The 10,332-nt window shown below is 38.3% G+C and overlaps 1 long non-coding RNA gene across 1 annotated transcript; it reads right to left on the minus strand.

The window, feature by feature from the left end:
• Positions 1 to 624: 624 nt before the first annotated feature.
• On the minus strand, positions 625 to 9,727 carry LOC109861904. The gene is made up of 2 exons (XR_002251050.1): positions 1,576 to 9,727; positions 625 to 1,414 (listed from the first exon to the last, which is right to left on the minus strand). It is a non-coding gene; the product is annotated as an uncharacterized LOC109861904 (long non-coding RNA).
• Positions 9,728 to 10,332: the final 605 nt, after the last annotated feature.

Here is a 10,332-nt window from a genome sequence, read left to right on the forward strand (position 1 = left end):
TTTAGTTGTTCCGAAACAAAATAAAATGCCCTGTATACGTCATATATATATAATGTAAAATTTTAAATAATAAAACTGTTTTTATACTAGTATATTTTTAAAATAAAAAAGTGTTAGCATTTAGAAATATTAGATGTAAAAAAATATTAGTTTATTGATTACAATATTTTTGTTACTGATGTAATTACACTAATATATTTTATTAATGTAATTATACATACTAACTAATATTTATATCTATTTTTAAATGCTAACATTTTTTAAAAATATACTTAGTATAAAAACATTTTTATTACTTTAAACTTTACATTATATATATAAAATATAATATATATGGATATATGACAAATACATTTTAAACTCATAGTTGTAATATTACAAATACGTATCAAATATATAATTTATGTATTTAACACGTATCGAATATATATTGTCATATGTATCTGATATGTAACGTAAGTTACGTATCTATAGCGCGGACATTCATCAGTATTTGTATCTGGTATATGACACATGTATTGTTACATATCTGCTATATAGTAATATTTCAAATTTTATGTATTTGCTATGCATCTGAATTTAAAAATGCTGTGCGGGAAGCTTTACGAATAAGTTAAATAAAGATGATATTTGGCCATATTTATTTATGAGTGTAATCTACGATTTACAAATCTATTATGTTTTACATTATCTTACAGTACTATTTATATTGTTTGAACAAATAAATACATTAAAAATCGTTTTGCAACGCTTTTCTTCCACTGGAAAGATAAAGCACCAGTATCTTGAAAATATGACAAATATCCTTCTCTGACAGCAATAGCATTATTTTTACCTCGACTTCTACAAAGTAGAATATTGCGAATACCACGACATATATGTACATCTTCTGTACTTATATATAAATATGATTTTTTTCCAGTTAATTGCTCTTCATTTTGTAAGATAAAATTGTGTAGTGCTAAAGTTGCTTGTACAATTTTGCGTACATTGCTGACATTTGCAATGATTGGCCTTTGATATATTCTCCATCGAGTCACTAATATGCCGAAAGCATTCTCTATAGTCTTCTTGCGCGGCTAAGTCTATAATTAAAAACTTTTTTCCCAATATTGAGGTTTCCACTTCGCGGATATGGCGTCATTATGTACATTGATAATGGAAAAGCTTCATCCGCTACTAGTACATATAGTATTCTGGTCCGCTATTTTCAATCTGTCTTGGATTTGGTAGTTTGAACGCATTAACTTCGTTTTCCAATTTTGCTGTTGCGGAAAATTCTTCCATCGCTTTATCTTTTTTCCGCACCAATATCAATTATTGTAAAGCGATAGTGTACATCGCTGATTCCGAGAAGATTAATGCTGTGATAGCCTTTGTAGTTATAATATATTGATCCGCTATTTAGTGAAGCCTATAACAAGAACACATTTTTTTCAAAAGAAAATTTATAATTTATATTCATTATTTATATTAAATATAAAACAAATATTTTGATATTTAAGCTTTTTCTCTTTTATTAATAAAGATTTGTTAATGATGTTATATAAATTTAGAATTCCGTCACGTATGTACCTGGATGTGAACATGTTTTCCATCAATGGTCCCAATACAATTGGGAAAGTTCCACAATCGTTGAAAGTCGTTAGCTACAGATTTCCAACTCTTTTCATTATTCTGGAGAAATACTGAATCTTTCAGACAATTCCAAATAGCTGTACAAGTCTCGGATATTATTTTCGAGATTGTGTTGTGTGCAACTCTGAAGGCATATGACAAGGATTTCATGCTGTCCCCTAATGCTAAATAACGTAATGTAATATGAAGTCGAGTGGCAGGTGAAATAGGTTCGCGAACAACATTCTCTTTCACGATGATTGGTCCAACTAATGTCAATAATACCTCAAATAATTGCGATAGCATTCTAAAATAATCTATATATTTTTCTATATCTTCGGCCAGCATTTCTTTCACCAGATTTTCACTTGCTCCTTGTTGCAATCTTCGTTCTCTACTAAATATAGGTCGCACCCAATATATTGTCGTGTTTTCTTTTTTTTTTTTGTTATTTTATACAGTATATATACTTCTGCACTTTTACGAAGCAGTTTTTGCTTTTTAATTGTACATAAACTTAGTTTAAATGCGTTTATTAAATTATAAATAATAACACACAAGTTTTCAGACCTCATTTTAACGCCGATCATGCACTTGTTAACGAATATTGAATTTTGATAGTGTATGTGTGTATATCTCATTTCGATCTGCATGAATTTGTATCCCTTATGTCCCATGCTGCAAAGAACGCGGAAAAATAATCTGTGCGAACCAATAATATACACTGTTAAGATGGATACAACAAAAGAATCTATGGGAAACAATCTTGTAATTGGCAGACGCTAATTTCCCTTCCGCGAATTCTACTCCATGGTGTGATCGGAGTTGCACTCAAGTGCAGCTCGGCCCGTTTTTTTTTAATAGAATATTTATCACGGTCGCCAGTCGGTTTTTTATCCCTACCCTCCGACAAGGTTTTGTTGCTTGAGATTCTTTCCTTTTGGCGCTTGTTCGTGCCAATTTTTCCCTTATCTTTCCTCCTGTCTTCGGCGATAGCAATACATTCGACGTTACCTTTGGCTGTGATTTTTTGTCTGGGTTTTTCTTTTCTAGTGACAATTTTTTGTCTTCCCCTTGACGTGGTTTTGTGGTATTATACCTTTGGTAGATCTCATACTGCTCGTAATTCAGGCTAGCGATAATTCTTTCAAATTCTTCCTTGGTCTCGCATTCCAGCTTCTCATATTTGGCTCTGAGCTTTCCCAATTGTTTTGCCTCCTCGTTCCGTGCCATGGTCAACCTCGTTTTCCATTTCCGCGCCTGTTGGATCCTTTTTCTCATCTGTTGGATCTGCGCCGTTAGGGCTTCCCTTTCTTCCGTCAGAGGCCGTACTTCGTCAAGTATCTCTTTTAGCTCCTCCAGTGCCTCGCTGAGTTCTGTCATCAGTCCACGTAACGTCCGTAATATACGCTGAAATTGTGTGCCGAAGCTCTTTCATCCGCCATTGTTTGTCGATATCTGTAAACATAAGTGTCATTAGTTTCGTGTTCGTAACTTAAGATACTGGTCGACTCCCTGTAGAAGACTCGATTTTTTAATTTTTCAATTTGTCCCCTGTAGATTTTCGTTGAATCGGAAACGCGGTTCCCTGTGTGGCCCTATTTGTCTAGAATTGAACGTTCCCATAATGTTCCCATATTCATCCTTTATTAGGTACACGTTTGGCCTAACTACTTCCGCGACTTGATACGATCTTTCATAAATTGGAAACATCTTTTTTGCGACGCTCCTACTCTTATCCGATCTTTTATGTACCCGCAACCAGATTCGATTCCCTATTTGGTAAACGGGTGCCGTTAACCTTTTGTCTGCCTGTTTCGCTCTTTCCTCTGCTCTCTTCCGCAGATTTGCCTTCGCTATTTCTATCTTTTCCTGTCTTTCTAAAACTGGTTTGTCCCTTGGTTGTAATCGCTCATTGATTCTCAATGGTTCGTTTATGTCGTCATGTAAGTCAATCGGCTTTAATCCTGTACTGCGATGTGCCGTTGCGTTTATTACTTTCTCGAGTCTGAGGATTATCTCTTTCCATCGCGTTTGTCGTCTATACGCGTACGCCCGTATTACTCGGCCTAATTCCCTCATGACCATTTCTACTGGGTTTGATTGAGGATTATATGGTGACGTGTGTCGGATTACGATGCCGTTCGCTACCCCAAAATTTATCCACCGAAATGCAGTGAATTGTCCTCCTTTGTCCGTCAAAATTTCCTATTTCTGGAATGTACTGTCCCTGTAAGATTTCAATGATCGTATCTAACCGTTGATTTTTCATCGGGTAGAACTTTGTTAACTTTGAGAAGTGATCGAGTAGTACTAAAATATATTGATAGCCGTTTCCATCCGTTGGTAATGGTCCGAAAATATCATTTGAAACCGTATGTTCTGAGATTTCTAGTAATTCATAATAACTAAATCCCACGGTTAGTCGGGTGTAATATTTAGTCGCGATGCATGTGATGCATGATGCCACTACATCTCGCGTAATCTTGTCCAAGTTTCGTATTATAAAATATTTCTCTGCAAAATCTTTGGTCTTATCTGTTCCAAAATGTAACAGTAGCTTGTGTATTTTCCTAATCAATTTCCATGATATTTCACCCGGAATTGTAATTCTTTCTCTTCCGTTCGCGTTCCGAAATCGTATTAAACCATTACGCTCATAGAAAACCTCCGGGTCTTGTGTGATTTTCTCTTGTAATGTTGCGCAATTCTCTTGTAATGTTGAGCTTGCTTGATGAGGTCATACCATGCTGCTGTATCTTCTCCTTCCGTACAATCGGTAATCATCCCGATGACCTTTGCCTTCTCATCGCATTTATTTGCTGATCCTTTCGCGTGCATGCGTAATAGTGTGTCCGCGACTGTGTTTTGTTTCTCTGGGATGTGTTCGATTTCCAAATCAAATTCCTGAAGGAAATCAAACCATCTTGCGATGCACGTGCTATTTTGTCTGCATGAACTGAGAAATTTCAATGCTTTGTGGTCTGTATGTACTTTCACTTGGCGCCCCATAAGCAAAATGTGCCACTTCCTTAAGCTCCATACCAAAGCTAGACATTCTAGTTCAGTAACTGTATAAATTTGTCTCGGCTCCCTTCAGGCTCCGGCTTGCGTATGCTACCGTGTATCTTTTACCGTCATTATCGTATTGGTAGAGACGTGCGCCCAATCCATGCGTTGACGCATCAATGAAAATCCCAAACGCAAGTCCTGGTTTGATGAGACAAAAATTTTCTGCGTCCTGAAACGCTCTTTTAATTTCCGTGAACGCTTCCTGCTCCCTACTTGTCTAAGTGAATTTCCTGTCCTTTTTGAGTAATTCCTCTAAAGGTTTGGTTATTCGTGCTAGGTTTTTTATGAATCTTCTTTCCCAATTTACGAGCCCTAAGAAAGACTGCAAAGCCTTTTTGTTTTTCGGTCTCGAAAAATTGATCACTGCCTGTTTTGTTTCACTCACTAGCTCAGCCGCTATTTCGCTGAAAGTGTGGCCTAGGAACGTTATTTCCGTTTTCATGAATCGGCATTTATTCTGATTTAATCTGAAACCTTTTGTTTGCAGTTTCTTGAACACTATATTCAAATGTTCCAAATGCTCCTCCAATGAGTTTGAGGGTATTAATATATTGTTACGCGAGGGGCACCGTGTATGTGTCGCGGGAGCCGCCTGAACGGCGTGCGCTCGGCGCGACTGTTCGTTGCCGGGCGACCAGCGTGTTGTTGTATTAGAGAGTCGCGAGATCTGTCACGTTGCGTTTTCGGACGGCTCGTCCGTTTTCTTGTATTTCTAATTGAGATCCCTGTTGCAATAAAGAGTTTAATAGCAAACCGCGCTCTCTCATTTCCGCGGACAAGTGCGCGATCGCGGAAACCGGCGTGAGAGCTGTTTCCGACGCCGCGAGCGCAACAATATCATCCAGATATATTATCAATATATGATCAAGAATTCTGAATCTTCCTCTTCCATAGTCAGATTCATGGCTTGCGTAAAAGATGCACCGGCCGTCTTTAATCCAAATGGCATTCTTCGAAAAACGTACGATTGATTTGCTACCATAAACCCTGTATATTTCTTGCTGGATTCTAGTGGAATTTGCCAGAATGCCTTGGTAGCATCCAGTGTACTAAAATATTTTTTATGCCCGATTCTCCGGAATACTTTGTCTATTGTTGGAGGTTGTGCGTGATCGCTGACCATTCGCTTGTTCAGTTCACGTGCGTCTAGACAAAGTCTAATTTCTCCTGTCTTTTTCACAACAGCAACTAATGAATTAATATACTGCGTAGCTGCCTTCTCTATGATTCCCGCGGTCTCCAGTTCTGCAACGTGTTTCAGCACTTTGTCTCGGTGTATCTCCGGAATCGGGTAAATTTTGGATTTAAACGCGTTAGTCGTCATTTCCATTTTATGTTTGTAATGCTTCACGCACCCGATTTCCTGCGTGAACAGTTCGTTGTATTCAGTTATCAGTTCTTCCAGGTTTTGCAGTGCGTCCTGGAAACTCAATTCCTTAACTGACATTACATTTACAGCTTCATTCAACTGTAGTGTTATGCGATTCGTTGCGCAATCTATAATTGCTCGATGTGCCGTTAAAAATTCAATTCCTAGTAGCATCCTATAGAGTAATCTTTTTGCGATATAAAATTTGCCACTACATTTCTTACCTTCTATTTCTATTTCCGTAAACATTTTGTATGCAATTCTTTCTCCTTTATCCGAAAAAGCTCATCGCACTGGAAATTTCGTAATTGGTATCTCCGTCATTAAGGCTCCTTTTCCGCGTAATTCCTCGCATAAATCCTGAGCTATCATCAAGATTTGTGCTCCTGTGTCTATAAGTGCTCGTATTAGACATGGTCCAATTTTCACTTCCACGAATAAATCCGGTTTTTTCGAGATTTGTTGTTGTTCCGTGCACCATTCGTCCACATCTCGTATTATCTCTTCAGTTCGAACAATTGAAATGCTTATTTGATCATCCGATATATCTGATGCCTCGGACTTTTCTTCTAATTGTATAGCTGCAACTTTTGTGCGACTTCGCCGGTCTAACCCCTTCTTCTCAGAAGTTTTATCCTTTGTAGAATTGTCCTTCACTTCCTTCCTTTTGAGTGTTGATTTGTTTACGGCTTCGTCACCGCTTGACGCTTCATCACTTCCTCCGTCCGCTCTGCGATTTCGATGATATCGGACTCTCTTTTGCGATTTATATCTTCTTCCCTACGATATGATTCACTGTAATATCTGATGTTTCGTTTCTTTTCCGCATAGTCCTCGCCTTAACCTGTCGTTACGGCTAAATGCTTTCTATTTTCATTTCTTTTCAAATCGTCTTTCTTCCTATCCGTCGCTTCGGTTTCCGTTCGCTTCTTAGCATCCTTGCGAATTTTCTTCTCCGTTTCTATATGATGCAAAATTTCCGTTATTTGCTCCACGGATTTGACCCATGCTGGTCTTAACTCTCTTGCTATCGAGTCATCGAAATGTCTCGCTAAACTTGTGACGATTTCTTGCTCATCCATTGGAGACGTAAATACTTTTGCTTGGCGTGCATGCTTTAACACGTATTCCACCAATGATCCGTCCTTGGCTGGGTTATATTTTCCAGTGTATATTTTATCGTGTATATCGAATCTGTTGTTGTGTTACATTATCCCAGAAATACTCCAAAAATGCTGTTTTAGCTTCTTCGTAGTCGTTGAAGTCTCGATTGTCCATTCAGGCCGCTGTCTCCTCCTTGAGACATGTACCGAAATAATACAATCGATCTTGTCCCGGCCTCTCTTTCCGCAATCCTCTCGAATCTACAAATAAATCTGACTGGATTTATCTCATCTTTTCTTCCTTTATATTTCAGCTCCTGGAATGGGTTAGTGAGCCACTCTCCTCGCGGTAATCTTAATCCAGGAAGTGTTTGTGTGCCAGGGTCCTTCTGCGTTCGCGGTGATACTCCCTGTTCTCGCCTCAATTCCTCATTTTGTCGTCGAAGCTCTTCGATCCATACTCTCATTTCGCCTATTTCTTTGCGCAATTCCTCGACTTGCTTCGTGTTTTGCTCTGCCATTGTGTTTCCGGTCAGTGTCACCTGGCTTGCGTTAGCTGGCGGTGTGCGTACCAGTGACATTTCCTCTTCTGATGTTGTGTCTGCTTGCACCGACTCCTGCGTGTCTGCTGATGCTTCAGATGTGACTATTTCTTGAGATTTTCCAACGTTCCGTCTTCTCATTACCCGCTTTGTCTCAAAGGGCATAACTCTCAGTTAGCACCCGAGATCTCTGTGAACGCTTGGTTACTACGATTTCGCTTTTGTTCAACTAACGTTTCGTACGCACTATTCTTAATTACAAGCCCCGCTCTAACCGCAAGAACTAGTTATTTATTCAAATAGTTTTCTATTTCTGAATTTGTTTTATCTTTACAGCGTCAATACATGCCAAAAATCTACATTTGCTTTGCATTCACGCGATAATATCTAGCTCCGGCCTCACGCCACCAGATGATCCCTTTTACCCGAGTCACCCTATGCATACGCTCCTTTCCGAATCTTAGACACTTGATATTTGCTTGTCGTGATTAGCAACTCGGAACTGTTTGAACAAAGGGCAGTTTTATCGAAAACTTTTTTATCGCTGCTCTTTCCTGACGTTTCAATAGTCAATTTAGTCAACAAATCCTCTTTAATAAATTTTTTCTCCCTCTTTTATTTGTCTACTAACTTCCGCAATCACTATCAGCTGACTATCTTTTGCTCTATTTTGGAGTGATTTGTTGTTTCACTTATAACTAAAACAAATTTTCTGTTTATTTATTTATTTAAATTCTTCTACTCAAACCTTTATCAATATTTCGGTATTTACGTGCTTCGTTATGTTCCCGTAAATTACACCACTGATTTTCAGCTCTTAATTTTATCTTTTACCTTTTGTTTATTATTATTGCATTCCATAAAGTTCCTCCTTAAAGGCAATTTTTCCTTTTATCGGCTTTCTTCTGATGTCTAACTTCGAAATTTCAATATTGTCTTTTTTAACTTAAGGTTTCAACAAATTGTCTAAACAACAACAAAAAATTTTTATTATTGGGTTTTTAATCACAAATTTTTACTTATCCTGTTAGTTCCTGGTCCCAGCTGACCTCTACTACCAGAATTTTTCCTTAATATTTCCACTATTGTGGTATTTGTTTTCTTTTGGTTGTTTACTTAAATTTTGCATTAATTATTTTTAAGCGCTAATTTTGAATGAAATACGTTTAAAAACCTTTCATTTGCAAAGATCTTATGTTTATTCGCCTTAGTGGATGCCTTTGACATTTGTTTGTTTACAACAATTTGTTTTGCCACATCCCTTTACTACTTTTGCGTAAACATTCTTTGCGGCCTTATATTCTCTAGAACCGCTTATTTCTATTTTCCTTTTTTGCCTAAATTGCACTCACTTCGATCTACGGTTAAATCTTAATGCTCAATATTATTAAAAATGGAACAATTATGCTAGAACAGGATTTGTTTTATCTCTTTCTTATTCTTAGCAAAACCTTCCCTTCATTTCTAGCTTCGTTTTACATTTGCTATCTAATATAGAAACATCTGACTCCACACCAATACCGATCGTTAGCGATTTTGTTTATTCATAATTATATATTACGTGCTCCTGAAATAACAATTATGCGTTCTACTTCAGTTCATGAACACCTTATTCATTTATTATTCTTATTCTGCTATCCCCGCAGAACAATAACTCGTGATGTCTTTCGGCCTTCGCAGCCTTTAATGTAATTTTTTCTTTAAATTCCGCACGCTATCCTTTCGTAAACACGACACGCGGAAATCGCAACCGGAATTTGCGAATTTTAGTATCGTCCTGTCACGGTCGCCAATTTCAACTTTATTTTCTCTCTTTTGTTTGGTTTTGATTGCTACTAATTAACCGCGATTGTTTCAATCGTTGAAAATTAACCGGCGTAATTAGTTAGCCCGGTTCGTTATCCAAAGTTCCAAGTCCCCTGGTTATCCGAAAGGATTATTATTTACGACATGCGAAGTAGAAATGCATATACTACCACTGTGACCGGAGTTGCACTTAAGTGCAGCTCGGCCTGTTCGTTTTTAATGGAATATTTATCACGGTCGCCAGTCGGTTTTTTATCCCTATCCTCTCCCCCCCCCCCCTACAAGGTTTCGTTGTAATTAACTTACTTGTGTCGTACGACTTTGTTACGCCAGTTGTCACCGCTCTCGGAATGTGTAGTCCGGCCGCACTGTCTTTTCTGGCCACTTGCCAAATTGTCAGTGATAACTTTATCACGCAGTCCTCACCGTAAGACTCGTTACGATCACGCAACACTTACCTGAGATTGGTTCGATACGCAATACCTACTGGCCATGACGAATCCGCCTCGCAGTTATCGATATGACTTTTGGAATGTGACCTGTAAAATTGGTACGCACCGATTCCTTGTTCTGCTCAATGGCTGGTCCGGGCCAATCAGCCCTCAGTCGACGTGGCGCTGCCTGCTCTGTCCAATCAGGCCTCTGGATTGCAACACTACGTGCCTCTGGATTGCAACGGGTGACGTCCATTTGACCACGGTACAATTGGACACAGTACGATTGCACACGTAATATTGGACACGTACGATTAGACACGGTACGATTGACCACAGTACGATTGGACACCGCAAGAATAGCACACCGTACGATTCGACACGGTACG

Source organism: Pseudomyrmex gracilis, unplaced genomic scaffold (genome assembly GCF_002006095.1).
Source record: "Pseudomyrmex gracilis isolate BER0280 unplaced genomic scaffold, ASM200609v1 scaffold_1132, whole genome shotgun sequence".
NCBI lineage: Eukaryota > Metazoa > Arthropoda > Insecta > Hymenoptera > Formicidae > Pseudomyrmex > Pseudomyrmex gracilis.